This window comes from Stegodyphus dumicola, chromosome 5 (assembly GCF_044657685.1).
Source record: "Stegodyphus dumicola isolate Sdum_Otavi_A_Nest chromosome 5, ASM4465768v1".
NCBI classification, from domain to species: domain Eukaryota; kingdom Metazoa; phylum Arthropoda; class Arachnida; order Araneae; family Eresidae; genus Stegodyphus; species Stegodyphus dumicola.
The window spans coordinates 215,357,777-215,377,888 of NC_140772.1; positions in this window are offsets into that span (position 1 = coordinate 215,357,777).

A 20,112-nucleotide genomic window follows, 5' to 3' on the forward strand; every position below is an offset into this window, starting at 1 on the left:
AGGAGATGAGAAAAATGAGCAATGTGCCCGCCGGGAATCGAACCACGGACCTCTCGAATACGCATCGAGCGTGCTGTTCACTACACCACGAAGGCATGCTAAGAAATCGGGAGAAGTACCTTATTACAGGCATTTTTATTCATTGACAGTAGATTTTGTCTTCAAACGATCAACTGGAAGTGATACTTGGTCCTGGCTATTTAAAATATGGACTTGATGGGAAGTGATGTACTGGCACATAAGATTTCTTATTTTATTAATTTTATTGTATGAAAATTAAGAGGGGAAATTTATACGAATAATTTAATTTCCAAAAGACGCGGTTGTACTAAGAACACAACAAATGAAAAATATTCGAGAATAAACCACCTCTAACTATAACAGCAATATTGTTTAAAAGCAACTTGTATTCTAATAGGAATAATATGGTAATATTAAATCTTAATACGATATGCCCATTTCTACTTCTCTGTAGCTTTGATCTCGCTTGTTTTTATTGTTATTCTATAGCAAATCCCTATCACTCAAATCATTCAGTTCTGCTGGAATTACTGTCTGTAACATCTTTTACAGCTTATAAATTATCACCACCTTCACCGCTTTCATCGTTTTATCACCAGTCTGTCTCAGTCACATTCCCAACGCGCACTGATCTTCAGAACTTGAACAGCACTAGAGATTTCCGTTTTCTTGAGCTGCTCATTATATGTTCTTCATCAATCAAAGCTCTTGCCCCCCAAACGACGACAAGATCAATACCTAGAAGAAATCTTTTTAAAATTATGCGGAACTCACTTTCTGAATGCCTTGACGAAGACAAAAATTACGTGGATATTCAAAACATTTTCGAAAAATTTTGATAAAACTAAGGGCAAGGATACAAGAGGGAGAAAATGCGCCAATAAAATACGTAATTAGGGTTGAATAAACGCTGATAATCATGTTCTAAAACTAACTGCACACATGATGAAAACCATCTGGAATTCAGAGTCTTAATCAAGGTATGAAAGCTCAAAACTACTTTATAATTTAATGCAAAGAGGTATTGTTAAATTTTGGTCTGCCTCGCGTAATATCAGAATAATTCAATCTTGTACTGCGGTAAGCTGCACTTCTGCTAGAAATGTTGCATCAGATGTCTTCGCATTTTGATATATGAATATCTGATATTTATTGCATTAACTTTTAACGCCTTGCCAACGGTTTGGATTGAAACCATAAATTTACATAAACTGCCTAAAAAGTATTTTCTTGATTAAAATACCAAATAACCCTGTAGATGTAAACCTGGTATTTTTTTCTTCAAATATGTTAAAATTAAATTTTAAATATGCTAAAATTTAATTTAATTTTAAAGAAATTTAAAATTAAATTTCTTAGATATATTTCAAAATGCACGTATATACATATTTCTTTTAAAAGACGTTGAAAAGTATTCTAGGCCACATATAACACATGGCATGGCCGACTGGAAGGTTTGTAGAGTCATTAGGTTATTTTTAAAGCAGAAGTGATCAAAAATGCGCAATGCCCTCGCCGGGAATCGAACCACGGACTTTTGGAATACGCGCACAGCGTGAAGACCACTACACTACGAAGGCATGCTAAGAAGGCGGGAGAAATATCTTATAGATTGGGGATGAAACTTAAATATTACTAATTTAAGTACTTATTAGAATATACTTGCTAATAAAATATTTCAAATTTTTTTCAAAAATAAAGTTTCTATATGAAACAATTATTATGTACAACTCTTTACACCCCAATTATTTTATGGCGAAATCAACTACTGCTTATCTCGTTATTAATTGGAATGCTTTCGGCATTAAAAATAACAGACAATGAATAGGAAAGGACCAATTAATTAAACCTAGATGTTACAGAATTCATCTCAGAACACTGAGTATTCGCCTAACGACATGCATATTAATGAAGAATAATAGTCTTTGTGTGAAGTAATTCCACTAAGCAATAATATCTGATCCAAGTATTGTTGATCTCTGTTGGATAGAACAAAATACTCTTCATAAATGAATATCATTGAGAAAAACACAATGATAATGGAATGCCCCTAATCGATATATGTATTTCAAAGAGCATATCTTGTATGCTAGAAACTTATTGTTGGTTAACATTTACTGGAAAACAGTTAGAGAAATAGGCTGAACATTAATTTTTAGCGAATTGCATTTTAGAAAGGTGTTCTTTTTGTTAAGAATCATGAAGAGGGCACCCCAGGATTCTCCAGTATTAGAAATGGAAACGTATCGATTATAAATGATGCTGCTTGAATGCTGAAAAATCTGTTTTTAAAGTCTCTAATTACATTTTCCGAGCATTTTGCGTTCTTTCATCTTAACGATTTATACTTAGGAAGATGCGATAATGAACCACATTAGGGTCTATTGTTTGGATTTTTCGCTGATGCAGTTCCGTTTGAGAGCTTTTCAAGTGCGAAGATAAGAATAATGAATTGTCTATATTTTTCTTTCAAAAGATAATTTCACCCATTCAAATCTTAAAGGATTTTGAAGGAAAAGCAAATATATTATGTTTCCATTCTTCATATTTCCGTCTTTTTTCACCATGTCTATGTGATTAAAAACACCTGCTCCACCGAACGAATGGACAAAAATATAGTGGAACAGAAATATTATAAAAGTATTCATTATTCTCAGATATTTATGCTTTAGAAAAGCATCTAAAATTTTACATGAAGTATTTTTTAGTAATTTTTAGTAACTTTGTTTCCAAAGAGACTCGTCAAAGGTCGTTAAGTTTGTAGAAGATTTTATTTGTTTTCATTAACTCATAGCTATATACATTGTCTTCACTCTTTTCCAAAATCAGCTAACATTTTCACTTGGCCTTGTACAATTACACTTTCTGAATTATTAATCCCGTTTACCATGGTATGCAGGAGATAAACATTAGCGTATGTTGCTATTGGCAAGTTTGGCTTGATACGAGTAAAATGATTCTAATTACGACAATTAATTATTATTAATTTATTAATAATAATTATTATGACAATTATTATGACAATTAATTAATTTATTAATAATAATTATGACAATTAATTATTATTACAATTATGACAATTATTATCATAATTTATGACAATTAATTATTACTATTAATGATGAATTATTAATTTCTAATTCTTTGGTTTTCTTTTCATTTATTGCAAACAATAAGAATGGGTTTATTATAATTCTAATTTTTTGTATACTTGTAGAGACATTAGATATTTTCGAAGCAGAAGAGATGAAAAATGAGCAATGCCCTTGCCAGGAGTCGAACCAGCGACCTCTCGAATACGCTTCGAGCATGCTGACCACTACACTACGAAGGCATGTTAAGAAGGCGGGAGAAATCCCTTATATACTCCTCCTTTTAAACGGCGACTGGAGATCAGGATCCAATCGCCAACCTGGTGGTGGAGAATCATCATCCACTACCCTTTTTAGTTCGGGCGCCACTGTAGAGACATTATGTATTTTCGAAGGTGAAGACATGAAAAATGAGCAATGCCCTCGCCGGGAATCAACCACAACTTTGGAATACGCGCCAAGCGCGCTGACCACTACACTACGAAGGCATGCTAAGAAGGCGGAAGCAATGCCTTACATACTTATGAACAATAATTTTGGCATGCATGATAAATACACTCTTTGCGAAATACGGTATACTCTCCTTTTATCGGCAACAAAATAATAATGCTTCCTTAAAATATTAATATTTGATAAGAAATATTGTCATTAAAGTAATTTATTAATTGAAAATAGGAATACTTAGATGATTTGCCAGCATTTCATTCTTCTTTTATATTTTTCAAGATGGATCGTATACTATTCCAGTATTCATCAGCTTCCCAACTTATGATACGAAACTGAATATTTCAAAGTATAAAAGAAACAAAAATATTTTTCCCTTTTCTTACTTGATTGTCTTGGCTAACAACCCATATATAAGTACTCTCAACTGCTACACTTCTATAAAAGAAACTCTTCGTGAGAATTATGAAATCGTAATCTAAAAATGGAAAGCGAAAAGTAACCCATGGCACAAAAGTACTACGATTGATGATTGTAACACTTGACCGTAGGACAATCTTTGTTTTAACCTTGCAGCAAATAAAGCAATTCTACAAACCAGTGTTTCGAAAAATGTAGCAGCAGGATTTAATTCCTTGGATAATGACCGTACACGTGTAAGGTCATTATCACACATGTGTTTCCAGATTGAAAACTTCTGAAAGCAGTGCAGAGAGTTTGTTCATGTAAGTCGTTATTTACGGTGAGAAGATTACATAAAATAATTTTATAATTTTTATGCGGTCCCAGTACATCAAAATAACTATTTAATAAACTGCTTAGTTTGTTTCATTTGGGTGCTAAATATTTTTGTAGAGACTGGGAAAAAATGATATACACAAAAGATTTGGAACGAAGAACCGTTTAAAATCAGTTTTCGTTATAGTTCTTCATAGAATAATATACGAATTGGTTTATTCTTTAGAGACTTTGATAAGTTAAATCGTTTTGGAGCTCGTTTGGAGGTGGGGACGCTCTGTGTAAATAAATGCACGTTGGTTTGTAAAAAAGTACTTTCGTAAATGATTGTTGAGTAGCCAGCAGTTCTGAAGTAAGGGAAACTAAATAAAATTCGCTGTAGGTGGTGATGATGAGTGTTATTTTTAAGAACGTTTACCTCTATAAGTTTGATTTCATTTATTTTTAGAATTACCTCGGATTTCCGAGCGAATAATAATCAGATAGTGAGTCTACTTGGCCTATTTATTTCTAAGATTTGTTTCGTTAAAAACCTTTGGTCTTAACATGCGCTAGGAGAATTACTCTCTTCTGAAGTTAGGCGAGGAATTCGCATTTGTATCATTTTCCTCAGTGGTCCTAATAGCTTTTCAGAAAGTGGTATGGCACACTTTTATGGCAATGTAAAATGACATAATGACATGATATATGTTTGCGTCAAAGGTCAGTTTGTAAAAAAAAACGAATAAGTAGTGAAAATTTTAAAATTTTGCCAAAAGAGAGAAAAAAACATAAAGATAAGAAAAACAAAGAATTTGGATAGATTGTCTTAGTTAATTTGAATATTGGAACAAAAGAGAATGCAAGAATAGCTCAAGAGGCAGAAAGTTGTGATATTGGGAATTCCTTTGGTGCCACTTGACGGCTGGTTTATTTTCCATACGAAGAGGAGAGACTAACAAAAGGGGGTGAAGAAACTGGGAAGCGTATGATAGAGGAGTTTGGACTGAATGCGGGAGTATACTGATTATTATCGAAAGAAAAAGTCAGAAGATTAAAAAGAGCAATAGAGTCGCCTGAGTTGATTGTGTGAGATAAGGGAAGATCAACTCATGATGGATTGCCTGAAGGTCAGGACTTTTTAACCTGGTCGTTACGAAGTTTGGATTTGTAGTTCCTTTAAAAGGATGATCAGCTGAGCATTGAACCGCATTCCAGACTTAAAGAGCCACATTGCAGACATTAAGAGAACAATAAAAAGGATATATGAGTCTACAACAGACTAAAAAGTCTCTTTCATGAAGCAATCTTAGCACTAAATTCGACTCATGTGTAGTTGCTTCGACTACATCCCTAGTTCTTTATTAATTTACCTGACAACTGTTCAGAATTTTGGTAAAAATACAGAATGAAACCAAAATTCTAAACTGTAATTTCCGCAAATATTTGGCCTTTTCTAGTGACCTATGAAGACGGTGACTGTAAACACCCCATTCTTTCATATTCAGATATTCGTATAAAATTTATGTTTAAACTAATTTATAAAATTGTATAAGTAAATTAATTACATTTTAAGGTCTCATTGTATGAAATTATTATTTCGTAAAGGTCTCTCATATTTGATCTTTTATAAAAAAAATTCTTGTTTGAATAAAAAGGCATAAAACATTTCTTTATTTAATTTCCAATATTAAAAATCTGAAAAATATTAATATAATAAAGACACATACTTAGTTATGTCTTAGAAATCATTAAATCATTTCAGATTTTTTGAACAAAAAGTAATATTTTTCTTCTTTCTTAACAAACATGCGTTTAGATAATATATCTATTCTTTATTATGTTTACTAAAACTCCCTTTCCTATGCTTTCTGCCAGTAGTTATAGATGGTCTCTCAAGATAAGTTTTTCAAAAATACCATAATTATCCTATATTTATTATGACAGATATCATTATATACAAAATTAGCTTAAATGTAAGTTAACTTCTAATATTTTATGACAGGTGCATTAAGAATTAAGCGTTTTAAGAGAAATGTCAAACAACATTTCCCCGTATTTGGGCATCTTCCTTTGCAGCAAAAATTATTGATAATTTGGTATTTATTAACCGTTATTTGTTCAATACTTTTCCTTAATTTTTTATTGCATATTTGAGTTTTTTATATTCTTTAGTAAGAAAACTTTTGGGTAGTACCTTAGAAGATGCTTCAGATTCCACAGTTCGCTTCATCTGACTCCTCCTATAATATACTCAATAGCTTCTGATTTTTGACAACAGCTTCTGGATCGTTTGGTTTGTATCGTATAAATAATAGAACAAAGAAACACTTGAAACAGGGTCGATTTTTGGATGCAGAAATCGGCAAGAAGATCCAAATCTATTTTCAAATAAGGAGCCCTCCCGGATTAATAATGGTAAGAATTTTTGCTTACCTGAGAAATCCAAAGCATCACTTCGAAATTTTTAGGTGTAAATTGGTAAATTATTTTTCCCTTCTTTTATCTCACAGATTGAATAATGAACACTTTTCCTGCATTTTGAAATTACTAAATTTCTAACTGGACATGGGGATTTCAACTCATAGCTGAAGAGCTTTAATCCGTTTAATACAGACTTGCGTTCTAGTAACGTCGGCGGAGTGCCAAAATGTAGAACATTTGTTATTCTACTGTTCAAAGCTTACGGAAGGAAGAAAAGAACTCATTTCTCAGCTAAACTCTATAAATATTGAGTTTCTTGCCCCTCTCCGTATGTTTGTTTGAGATAAAATTGCATCTTCTTTCTGTGTATTTATTTGTTAAATTCCATCTGTAAATATGTAACTTTATTTCATTTTTAGGATGTGTTGTTATGTTTGTCTGTTTTGTTTACTTATGTCTATGAGCCTTGTATTGTACTTTGTGGTGCACGAAAAGTTTAACTTTTCCTAAAATAGTAACAAAATAAATTAAGCATAGTGCCAACAATTTTCTCGGTGACAACTTTTCACGCAGGAGAGAAAATACATGGTTTGTCAAAAGGTAATTCAACGGAAATTTCTAATGCATCAAAGGCACCTGACCTGGTAAACAACGCTTTTGCTTAAGTTTTTCTTAAACTATCGAAATTTACTGTCACTCATGTTTTAGAGATAATAATCAATGGTTAATCTTTTGGAATACTCATGAGACGGCGATACATAAAAATGAATCATTAAATACAGTTAGTTGCTTGAGAAACTTGTTTTAAACGTTTAAGCATTTAACTCAATAGAAGGTTTGGCAATAAGGCCAGAACTTTATAATAGTGCCATAGATATTCTGTTATCTCATTTCGACAAAAGGACTATCTTAACGAATACCCACATGAACAGTTTAGTAAAAATACCACCTTCATATATACAAGAAATATCATCTAAAACAATTTCGATTGCATCTGAACGGAAATTAAGAGTCTCGAATCGCTTCTGACACTTTTGAGAACCATTTAACGCTTACCTTAACTCAATTCTTACTTCTATATTTAACTTAACGATACACAGTATCATGCGCTGGAGATAAAAAGGTTTCTTTCGTAGAGTATTGCCATTGCTCGCTTAGAAATCGCTGAATTTGTTCAACAAAATTCGTTAAAGTGTTACAGAATATGAAATAGATAATAAAAAAAATTCCAAATTAGGGGTTCCAAATGCTCATATTCAGTGGAAGGTTACGTTATTCAAAATTTGATGGCTGTAGGTAGCGTTGTTTTATCACAATGCGAGAACATACATACATTTATGCAGATTCTTCATTATTTAATTTCTTTAAATAAAACACAGGGCTCTAATATTTCATAGCAACAACTTGAAAAAGTGAACCGTCATTTATAGAAACCAACGCAAAATGCCAAAACCAAATTAATAGCCCTTCTGTGCTAACGCCCTTTGGGCTAAAAATGTTTCGATTAAGATTACAAAATAGCATGGATAAAATTACGCATATCATTCGAATAAATTAAACTTATGGAACATTTGCCTTCCTAAAAATAAATTTCCAAGTTTCAGATGTACTTCTAAAAATAACAATTTCAGTCTGTATTTTTACCACTGCTGTAAATATTACTTATAGCATAAAAAAAGATTATTGTAGAAAGGTGTGATGCAAAAAAAAAATAAAAGGAATGAAGATATTGGTTAATTATGCATAGTTAGATTTTACCTTTGAAGCCTCCTACCTTTACTTTTGTAAAACATTCATTAACGTAATGCAGTAGCACACTTCGGTAAGTCATATTCTAGTAGCCGAAAGGTTTGGTACTTGTAAGATTAGAATTTTCTGAGTTAAAAGGAAACCTAATTACGTTAGCTACTTCGAACAACATAATGTTTTGTAATCTAAGTAAGAAAAAGTAAAAATAGAGTACGCTTAAGAAAATAATTTCTGTCGAATTTTGTAAGATCTAATGTAGTACAATCTTGATTATGCACTGTTCAAAATATAAATGTTAACCACCTCGAAAAGCGTTCATTTTTATAACACATGCATGTGAAATATATTGTTACGAATTTTTTATATAAATAGGTAATTTTAGTAGAATTATAAGTTAAATTGTTGTATTTTTCGGTGTAATTTAGCGCAAGGCTAAGTTTAAGAGAAAGCTATGCCGGAAATTAGAAATACAGGGGAAAGTCTATTTAACATTGAATAAATGGGTATCTCGTTAATTTGGCGAGAAGACAGCAAGCTGACAACGGTTTTCGCGACTTATGTTTTCGCCAAATTTGTCGAAAAATCGAAAAAAGTCGCCAACTTTGTCGACCTTTAGGCGACATTTGTGTCCGATCCCTGTAACACCGTAATATATATTGAAATTGAATAAAAGTAATCGACCATTATGTTAGCTGTAACCGTAATTTCACACTCGTGTTACTTTCCAGTAATTTCAAGAATCAGAAAGTACTAAAAATATCTCGCGGCCGGTTGAAAACTATTTAAGTCCAAAGAGAGAGCATCTGCTCTCATTTGCTTAGTTATTGTTGTTGCGAGTTGTTTAGCTCCGCGTGAACTGATTAGCTTTCTCTTTAGAAGCGCTTTGTATTGCGTTGTGTTTAACATTCTTAATACCTTGAAGTGTAACTACTGATTTTACTGTTTGATACTGTGAACACTTGTACTAAGATTTCTGTTCTTCCAGATTCCATATTTCTAAAATATTTATTTTGATAAAAATAAATGTTTACTAATCTATTATCGGTCTTGTGCATTCAATCTATTAGGATCCCGTACGCACGCAACAATATTCTTACTTTAGCAGAATTTCATTGAAAAATTAAATTGATACATCTGAACAACATACATCTACACGTATGTTTTGTATGAGACTTATGGTTACCACATAGTACTGTAAGTTTATGCTATTATATTCCATATGCATGAGGTAAAAATATTACTATGGGAAATGTTAGTCTTAAAATTCTCTTTTGATACATGGTTTATGTTGCATTACAATGGGCGTTTCAAGTCAGTCTAGGACGTCTGAGTATGTAAAATAAAGCAACACATTTTAATAGATGGAAAGTGCATTTTTGTTTACTCGTGTACTGTATTTATACAACTATTCCAACAACATTTAACCTGGAATGTTTCGGCAATGAAATATTTTCGATATACTTGAACCATCTGAAAACCGTCTGCTTTACTTTGTTTTCAGTGTTGAAATACTGGCTTGCAAGAAATCCTTTTAAAATCCTGAATAATCAACGCACAACTGTCTAATACTGGAATACGTTTCTTTTCAGGAGGGCACTGTGAACGCAATCTTTCATACACATTCGTGTTTTTGAAATGTTAACACACTCTGCGAACAAAAGTAGCTCTCTGCATTCGAATAACACAGACATGATGAAATCTTCAGAGTTGTGTGAACATTATCTTGTATAGACATTAGTTTATTTCGAAGCAGGAGAGAGGAAAATTGAGCAATGCCCTCGCCGGGACTCGAACCACAGACTCCTCGAATTCGCGTTGAGCGTGCAGACCACTACACCACGAAGGCATGCTAAGAAAGCGGTAGAAATACCTTATATACTCCCCCTTTTAAAGGGCGACTGGGGTTTTTAGGGAACCCAATCACCAAATCAAAGTGGCGAATAATCGTCCCTCTCCAATTTTTATTTCGGGCGCCACTGTAGAAACATTAGGTTATTTTTATGCTGAGAGAAGTGAAGAATGAACATTGCCCTCGCAGGACTCGAACCACGGACCTCTCGAATACGCATCAAGCGTGCTGACCACTACACCAAGAAGGCATGCCAAGAAGGCGAGAGAAATACGTTATACGGTTTTATAGCTATTAAAAGAAAATAGAAAACTAAATATCAGTTTATTTGATTACTTGAAATATGTACTGTGTAGTGGCCGAAACCGCTATGCAAACCCTGGGTTGTGACATCAGGTTTGTCATGACGTAATGACCACGCATGCGCAGTTTAGCCGAACGGCCTGCAACGCCTCTCTCTCATGAGACTGACTACAGAAGAGTAGTTAGTAGGGAGTAGCGAAGAAACGAATGTAACGTGCTGTACGTCAGCGTGGATGCAAAATACGCAGTTATACTTGTGTGTTAATCGTTTGTACTTATTATTTTATTTGTGTGTTAATAAAGTTTTGTGCCGTTAAAATGGCTGTTTTATGTAATGCCCACATTACGATACGTCTACGGTAGGAATTAAATACATATCCAGAATCTACAAGCCCAACAAGAAGGATATGTCATTCTGCAAAGTTCACGGATAAATGCGTAAGTGAGTCTTCAGAAAGGTAAGAAGTTTGTTCAATTTATTTTGTGGTAAAGTGGAATTCAAGGTTACAAAAATGGCTGAAGAGCTAACGAAATCTAAGAAAGAACGGAAAGTTATTCGTTCAGCCATTACTAAAGTAACAAATGCTATTGAATCATTAATTGCAGCCGGTAACCTTGAAGACCTTGAAGAATCACTGGAAATTTTAAAAGTAAAAGCTATTTCTTTGAGAGCGTTAGACGAAAAAATTAAAACTTTGACTGATGTTAATGACATTGAAACCGAAATCGAAAGTACCTTGGAATACGAAGAAAAGATTGCGAAATGGAGCTTTAGAGGCACAAAATTATTGAAAGAAAAAAGAAATAGCAATAATTCTCTAGTTTCTAATGGTTCTTCTAATGATAGTAACAATTTATCTGTTTCTGGTGTAGATAAAAGTTCTGTTTATAATGTTAAATTGCCAAAGATTATGATTGATAAATTTTATGGGAATGCTGAAATGTGGCAGACATTTTACAATTCTTTTGACACTGCTGTTCGCGCCTTATGTAAATTTGATTTGTTCTCTGCAAGGGGGCGCCTGCGAGCGCCGAACTACCTGTATATCTATTGTACGAACTTGTTCTTCACACAGTCTAATAAACGCAATAACGAACGTTTGTGTCTACTTTCCATCCGCTAACATGGTCCGTCGTGAGCCAGCGCAATTCTTTGGGTGATGTGTCAAGACAGTTTTTAACGTTCTGGTATAGGAGGGCATTTCGTGCAAGGAAAACGGATTTATATTTTGTCTGGATTGTGAAAACAGTGGCAGGAATATGGAGTCGATTTTAAAGCAAAAGCGAATCATTAAGGGTAAGTTGACTCGTTTAATTTCACAAGTAAATAGTTTACAAAATCTAGAAAATTCTTTTTCTGCCATTGAAGTATACGAAAATGATGTTGGTGCATTAGGTGTTGAAGTGAACTCTTTAAACGATAACATTCTTGGTACTTGTTCTGACGCAGAGTTTAGTAAATATGAAATAGAAATGAATGAACTATTTTCCAAATTAGATGCATTAAAAATTTCTTTAAAGGAAGAATCAAGAAAACTTAGAAAAGATGGCAAAGATATAATAAATGCTAATGCAAACGGCTTGAAACTTCCTCGCGTGGAATTGCCAGTGTTTACTTCTAATTATGTTGACTGGATATCATTTAGGGATTTATTTCTTGCCAGTGTTGTAAATAATAGTACATTAAGTGACAGTCAAAAATTGCAATATCTAAAGCTTTCTGTGAAAGGTGAAGCTGCTGTTTTACTACAATCAGTTCAAATTTCAAACGCTAATTATGAAAAGGCATGGGAAGCGCTTACTGAACGTTATGAAAACAAAATAGAAATAATAAACGCAGCATTAAATAAATTAACTTCACAGCCTGTTCTAAAACATGAATCAGCTTCAGGTTTGCGGAGATTAATTGATACAACACAACAGTGTATTGATACATTAAAAATCCTTAACCAGCCGGTAGAGCATTGGGATACTATGATTATTTTTCTGTTAAAAGGAAATCTTGATCATGAAACACTAAAAGAGTGGACTATAGAGCATTCGAACAAGAAAATTTCTGCTTTCGCTGAATTCAAGCGTTTTATTTTAAACAGAGCGAATGCTATTGCCTCTTTGGCGAAGTGCCAGAGGGAGAAGTCAATTTTGCCTTCTGAAATTAAAACTCGCGGTTCGGGTAGCAGATACGCTTTTTCGTCCCAACTTGTAGCTAATGCGTTGCGTTCATTGTAAGAGTAATTCTCATTCTCAGTTATTTAAATGTGATAGCTTTTTAGAACTCCCTATCAAAGAAAAATGGGATATTATTAAAAGGAATAAATTATGCGCTAATTGTTTGAAAGATAGTAAAACGCATCCCATTTTTAAATGTCGTGCAGGCATGTGTAAATATTGTTCGAAGCCACATAATACAGTGTTATGTTCGAAAAATTCAAATGATGAAAAATGTCATATACCCATGGAACACGGAACTTCTGCTATTAGTAGCAATAACGCAACGGTGCCTGTTACGCAAGCAGTTTTATTGCCTACTGCGATTGTTTATGTTAAAGATATTAATGGCGATTTACAAAAATGCAGGATGCTAATTGATTCAGGTAGCCAGGGTTCATTTATTCGAGAGCACTGTGTAAATTTACTGCAGCTAAAGCGCACTAGTGCAAACATAAGTGTAAATGGCCTGAGTTCGCAAAAAATTGGAAAGGTTTCAGGTTCAGTTCAATTACAAGTAACATCTCCATTTTATAAAAACGCAAGCATTTCAGTTAATGCATTAATTATACCCAAGATCACGTGTGACCTCCCTCAATATCAAGTTGATAGATCTGTTTTGACATCTTTCAAACATTTGTGGTTGGCAGATACCAATTGTTTCCAGCCTGGCCCAATAGATATTCTTTTAGGCGCAGATGTATTTGGCGAGATAATGCGTCATGGACGTTTAACTGTTCCGGGTCATACGTTAACAGCCTTGGAATCAATATTCGGCTGGGTCATTATCGGAAAGACTAAACGTGTATCACAGACAATTGTATCTAATCATGCTAGTTGTACCAATGTTCAGCTCCAGCTTGAAAAATTTTGGAAATTGGAAGAAATTTCGGAGATAAAGCATTACACAGAAGAGGAAATTGAATGTGAAAATAATTTCAAGCGGAATTTTTCTCGTGATTCAACAGGTAGATTTGTTGTTAAGTTTCCATTTCGTAGATCGGGAAATGAACTTGGGTCATCAAGGGATGTTGCTGTACATCGTTTACAAAGCATTGAACGTCAATTTATTAAGAATAAATCTCTTTCCAGTCAATATCACAAATTTATGGAGGACTATCAACAACTTGGTCATATGGAATTGATTCCAGAAAATGAAATTGATGTTCCAGCTAATTCTAGTTTTTACCTTCCGCACCATTCAGTTCCGGATAAAAATGGTGATAAATTTTGAGTCGTATCTGATGGTTCTGCAAAATCTTCTAGCGGTATTTCTCTTAATGAGAAATTGATGATTGGTCCACAGTTGCATACTGATCTGACAACATTAATTATTCGTTTCAGAATTCACAGAATAGCTATAACTGCAGATATAGAGAAAATGTACAGACAAATTATACTAAAAGATGCAGACTTTCAGAGAACAGTATGGCGCGATTCACTTTATAAACCAATTCAGTATTTTCGATTAACTAGGATTGCTTACGGTACTGCATCAGCTCCGTACCTTGCGGTAAGATTTTTACAGCAGTTAGTCATAGATGAAGCAACTAATTTTCCTTTGGCTTCCAAGACATGTCTTAGGGACTTCTACGTTGATGATTTGATGTCCGGAGCCAGTTCAGTTACTGAAGCTATAAAATTACAAATGCAATTGAATCAGATGCTGTCACGTGCAGGATTTATTCTAAGAAAATGGGCTTCTAACAGCAAAGAAGTCTTGAATTCAATTAATCCAGATTTATGCTTATCAAATGTTTCTTTGAACATAGACAATGATGATACTGTAAAAACGTTAGGTATCCTGTGGCATCCAGCTTCAGATATGTTTTTATTCAAAGTCAATTCATCATATCCTGAAGTCTTAACCAAACGAACATTACTTTCAATAATCGCAAAGACCTTTGACCCTCTTGGATGGTTAGCACCGATCACGGTTCGGTATAAATTGATTTTGCAAAGATTGTGGAAACATCAGTTGCAGTGGGATGAAAAGGTTCCTCCAGATATTGAATGTGAGTGGAAACAACTTACAGAAGATTTGTTATTCATTAAAAGTATCAAAATTTCACGATTTTTGTTGGTTGAATCAGATAACCAGTTTCAACTGCACGAGTTTTGTGACGCCTCAGAGAAGGCTTACGCCGCTGCAATTTATTATCGTTCTGTGTTAGATACTGAACAAATTAATGTTCAGCTAGTGATAGCCAAAACAAGAGTTGCACCACTAAAAACCATATCACTTCCCCGATTGGAACTTTGTGGAGCATTGCTGTTGACTAAATTAATGGATTTCACCTGTAGGGCTTTAAATACTCCTATATCGCAAGTTTATTTTCATACTGATTCCTCTATTGTATTAGCCTGGATAAGATCTCATGCAAGTCGATGGAAGACCTTCGTCGCCAACAGAGTAGCAAAAATCCAGACTTTATCCTCTCCTGTCCAGTGGCATCATGTGAGTGGAAATGCTAATCCTGCTGATCTTGCAACGCGTGGTGTGTCATCATCTGCACTGGTTACTTCATTGTGGTTACGTGGTCCAGATTTATTGTATAATTTATTTCCTTTTCAGCAAGCATTGTCTGCACCACTACTGAATGATTCTTTGCCAGAGCAAAGATGTGCTCTACAGTCAACAACTGGTGCCAGTCACTTGACAGACGCTTATGATTTATTTTACAAATATTCTTCTCTCACTAAACTTAAACGTGTTGTAGCATTATGTCTGAGGTTTGTAAATAACTGTAAAAATTCAGAAGATCAGGTAAGTGGATTTTTAAAAACAAGTGAATTAACTAAAGCTATGCATGTGTTAATTAAATTAATGCAATGTGTTGAATTTAAGAATGAAATTAACACTTTAGGCAGACATCAATCATTATCTGGTACAAGCAAAATTTTATCTTTAAATCCATTTTTAGATAATTTAGGTATTCTCAGGGTGGGCGGTCGCTTGCGACATGCAAACCTTGCATATGGTTTTAGGCATCCAATTTTGCTTCCAAAGAAGCACATTTTAACTCATCTCATTGTTAGACATTACCATGAAAGACTTTTGCATGCTGGTCCACAACTTATGCAATCTTGCATTCAAGAACAATATTGGATCATAAATGGTAGAGCTGTTATCAGAGATTTAGTTAGGAAATGTATAAAGTGTTGCAAAATTAGAGCATCTGTCACTAATCAATTGATGAGCGATTTGCCGTCTAGTCGCGTTTCGCCTGCTCCTGCGTTTTTGCGCTGTGGAGTGGATTACGCAGGTCCTTTTCAAATTAAAGCAAATAAGGGTCGAGGCTCTAGGTCATTCAAGGCATATATAGCTCTATTTGTTTGTTTTACGACAAGAGCTATTCACCTAGAATTAGTGACTGATCTTTCAGCAGATGCTTTATTGCAGCTCTTAAGAGGTTCATTTCCCGCAAAGGCAAAAGCAGTGATATATATAGCGATTGTGATTCCAATTTTTTTGGAGCAAAACGCAAACTGATGGAATTTGAAAGGCTTGCTAGGTCTGCAACTTATAACCAAAATGTTAGCAGATATTTGGTTGATAATGGCATTAAATGGCATCTAAACGTTCCAGGTGCGCCACATATGGGTGGACTCTGGGAAGCTGGCATAAAATCAACAAAATACCATTTAAAACGAGTAGTTGGTGAGGCGAGATTGACATATGCAGAATTTGAAACATTTCTCACACAAATAGAAGCTTGTCTTAATTCGCGACCTTTAACAAGTTTGTCTAATGATCCAAATGACTTGTCAGCATTAACGCCTGGTCATTTTCTTATTGGTAGATCATTAACAAGCATTCCTGAACCAAATTACATTGAAGTTTCCCATCTCACTAGATGGCAACATATTCAAAAAATGGTTCAACAATTTTGGAAGCGTTGGCACAAAGAATATCTGTGTCGATTACAACAAAGACCAAAATGGCTTTTGCCAACTAAAAATCTTCAAGTTAATGATCTGTGTCTCATAAAGGAGGATAACTTACCTCCAACTAAATGGAAAATGGGTAGAATTACTCAGTTACATCCTGGTATTGATAATATTGTTAGGATTGCGACTATTAAGACTTCAAATGGCATGGTTAAAAGAAATATTACAAAATTGTGTCCATTACCAATTTGAGTTTAATTCATGTATTATAAATGTATAACCAAGTATTATATCATGATTTTAATATTGTATTGTGTTTTAAATTTACTGAATCTTAACCACTAAATGTTGAAATAGTATTTCAAGGTGGGCGGCATGTTCGCGCCTTATGTAAATTTGATTTGTTCTCTGCAAGAGGGCGCCTGCGAGCGCCGAACTACCTGTATATCTATTGTACGAACTTGTTCTTCACACGGTCTAATAAACGCAATAACGAACGTTTGTGTCTACTTTCCATCCGCTAACAACTGCAATAAATCAAAACGAAAAACTATCTAAAGTGGATAAGTTTAATTACTTCCTTAGCCTGTTAGGCGGTGCAGCTTTAAAAACAATAGAAGGCTTTTCTTTATCTCCAGAAAACTACGGCGAAGCTTTTAAAATTCTCAAAGAGAGGTATGGTCGAAAAGATCTCCTTATTAATTTTTACATGCATAAACTTTTGAATTTACGGCCTGTCCGAAGTTCTAATGACATTAATTCTTTGAGGGAATTGTATGATACCTGCAACGTATAAGTAAGGTCACTAAATTCGATAGGGGTCAAGACCGAATCGTATGGAAATTTACTATACCCTTTGTTAATGAAATGCATACCTCAGGATATAACGCTTGATTTTGCTCGTCAAAACGCAGATGAGGAAACTTTTTATGTCGACAACCTCATGAAATTTCTAAAACGGGAAATTGAAAGTCGCGAACGAACTTCATTAAATTTATTTTATTCTAAGAGTCACGCTAATTCTCTTCGAAAGCATTCACAACCAAATGAAAAGCGAAACAACTTCTACACTCGGAATTCATTCAACGCCAACAAATTTGGCGCCAGCTGTTCCCCTAATGTAAGCAAAATTGCAGTTGTTCGAACTTTCCCTTGCTTATTTTGTGAAAGCCAAAATCACGCTTCGGAAAAGTGCGTTATGTCTCCGGAAGAAAGGAAAAAGAGTTTAAGGGCTTCTAATCGATGCTTTCTTTGTTTCGAAAGGAACTGTAGAACAAAAAATTGCCCTTCTCAAAATTAATTCTAAGGATCATAATGTTAAAATGTTCAAAATGTAATTCTAAGTATCATAATATATTGTTGCATGAAGATAAGGAAAGGGTTGCTAAAGAAGAAATTAAGAATAATTCTAACGCCGTAACTGCAAAGATTTCTTCTAAATATTTTACTGCGAATCAAGAAGTTAAAGAATTAATAGATGACTTGCCAAACGTTAAACTTATATGTGATGGTAAATTAATTAATGCAGTAGCAGATACGGGCACGCAATTAACCGTTGTCAAGGCCGACATTGTACCAGAAAAATACCGTACGCCACGTGGAAGTGTTATCCTCACGTCAGCTTTCGAGAAAGCTTTAAAAGCTCCTCTCATTAACCTACCTTTAGTAATGTATTCTGAAAATGATAAATTTATGTCACCTATTTTTATAACATGTAAAATGGTGGATAAGTTATGTAATGATTTACTCTTGGCGTTAAGTGCTTTTAATGAGTTAAGGGGAGATGATAAAAGAAAGTTTCATTTTGAATGCAGAAATGTAAACATTACTACTGATAGTTTCGGTGAAATGCCTTTTCATGAAACTGAAAATTTTGACGAAATACTTAAACATGATAGCTGTAGAACTAATTAATGAAAAATGTAATGAAACTGTTAAGAATATAATAGAATGTTGTGCTCTTGTATATGAAGATACAGGTAAGGATGATTCCAAAGGTAGCACGAGACACGATCAATGTGTTTCGGATTCAGAACTGTTTCGAGTGCAGCAAATGAATGACCCATCTTTAAAAACATGCTGGCAAAATGTTAAGAACGGAAGTAATAACTTTATTGTTATTGACAACTTTTTGTATCATAAAGATAAAGTTCTAGGAGAAAGAGTTTACCAGTTAGTCGTTCCTAAAGAAAGAAGAAAACAAATTTTGGACTTAGCTCATTCTAGCTTATGGGGAAGTCACCTGCGAACCAAGAAGACAGCCGAACGTTTGAGATATTCGTTCTATTGGCCTGAAATCAAGAAAGATGTAAATGAATACTGCAGTGCTTGTACTTCTTGTCAACTGTAAGCGAAAAAGCGTCCATTTGATGAAGTTCCGATTACGCCAGTAACACGTACTAAAGAACCATTCCAGGTAATTAATGTGGATATCCTAGAACCTGTAGAGCCAAGCTGTAGAGGTTACAAATATGTTCTGTGTGCTGTTGATCAATGTACAAGGTGGCCCGAAGCGGTGCCATTGAAGAATTTGAATGCCAAAGCAACATGCGATGCATTGTTGCAAATCTTTTCACGCACAGGAATTCCTCAGATTGTTGCTTCAGATCAAGGAACTAATTTTACTGCTTCGTTGACTCAAGAGTTTTTGAAAAGGATCGGATAGTCCCTAAGGTTCTCGACTCCTTACCATCCAAGTTCAAATGGCCTGGTAGAAAGATTTAATGCTGTTTTAAAGGGAATGATACATCATACCATTAGAGAACATTCCAAAGATTGGGAGAAACATCTACGTACTTACTGTGGGCTTATCGAGAAGTTCCTAATGCTACGACTAGTGTTAGTCCTTTCCAAATGCTTTATGGAAGACATCCTAATGACCCGTTGTCTATTTTGAAAACGTCATGGACTAATGAAACTCCTGTTCCTCATGGACAGCTAAGTTCAGTTACCGATTATCTGAATGATTTGAAGACGAAATTGGAAAAAGCTGCTGAATACGGCTTACAGATGTTGGAAAACAACAAGCTTATGCATTCTACCGTAACCGAAAGACTCGTCATAAAGAATTCAAGGAAGGTGACAGGGTTATAGTTTTAATCCCTGATACCCAAAACAAAGTTTATGCCAGATGGACGGGACCTGCTGCGATCATCAAAAAGCATACTGATTATAGTTACATAGTAGAAATGCCTGACAATTCCTCAAAGCACGTTCACGCAAACAAGATACGAGAGTTCAATATCGCTGTGAATAATGTCGGTGTGATATATGATACAGATATTGATTTCGGCGAAGTTGAAAACGTTCCAAGAATTGTTCCACGGAAAGCAAAAGAACACTATTCTAATGAGGAATGTGATTTTACGCACCTTGAACAGCATAAGAAGAAAGAACTTATGGAAATTTTAGGAA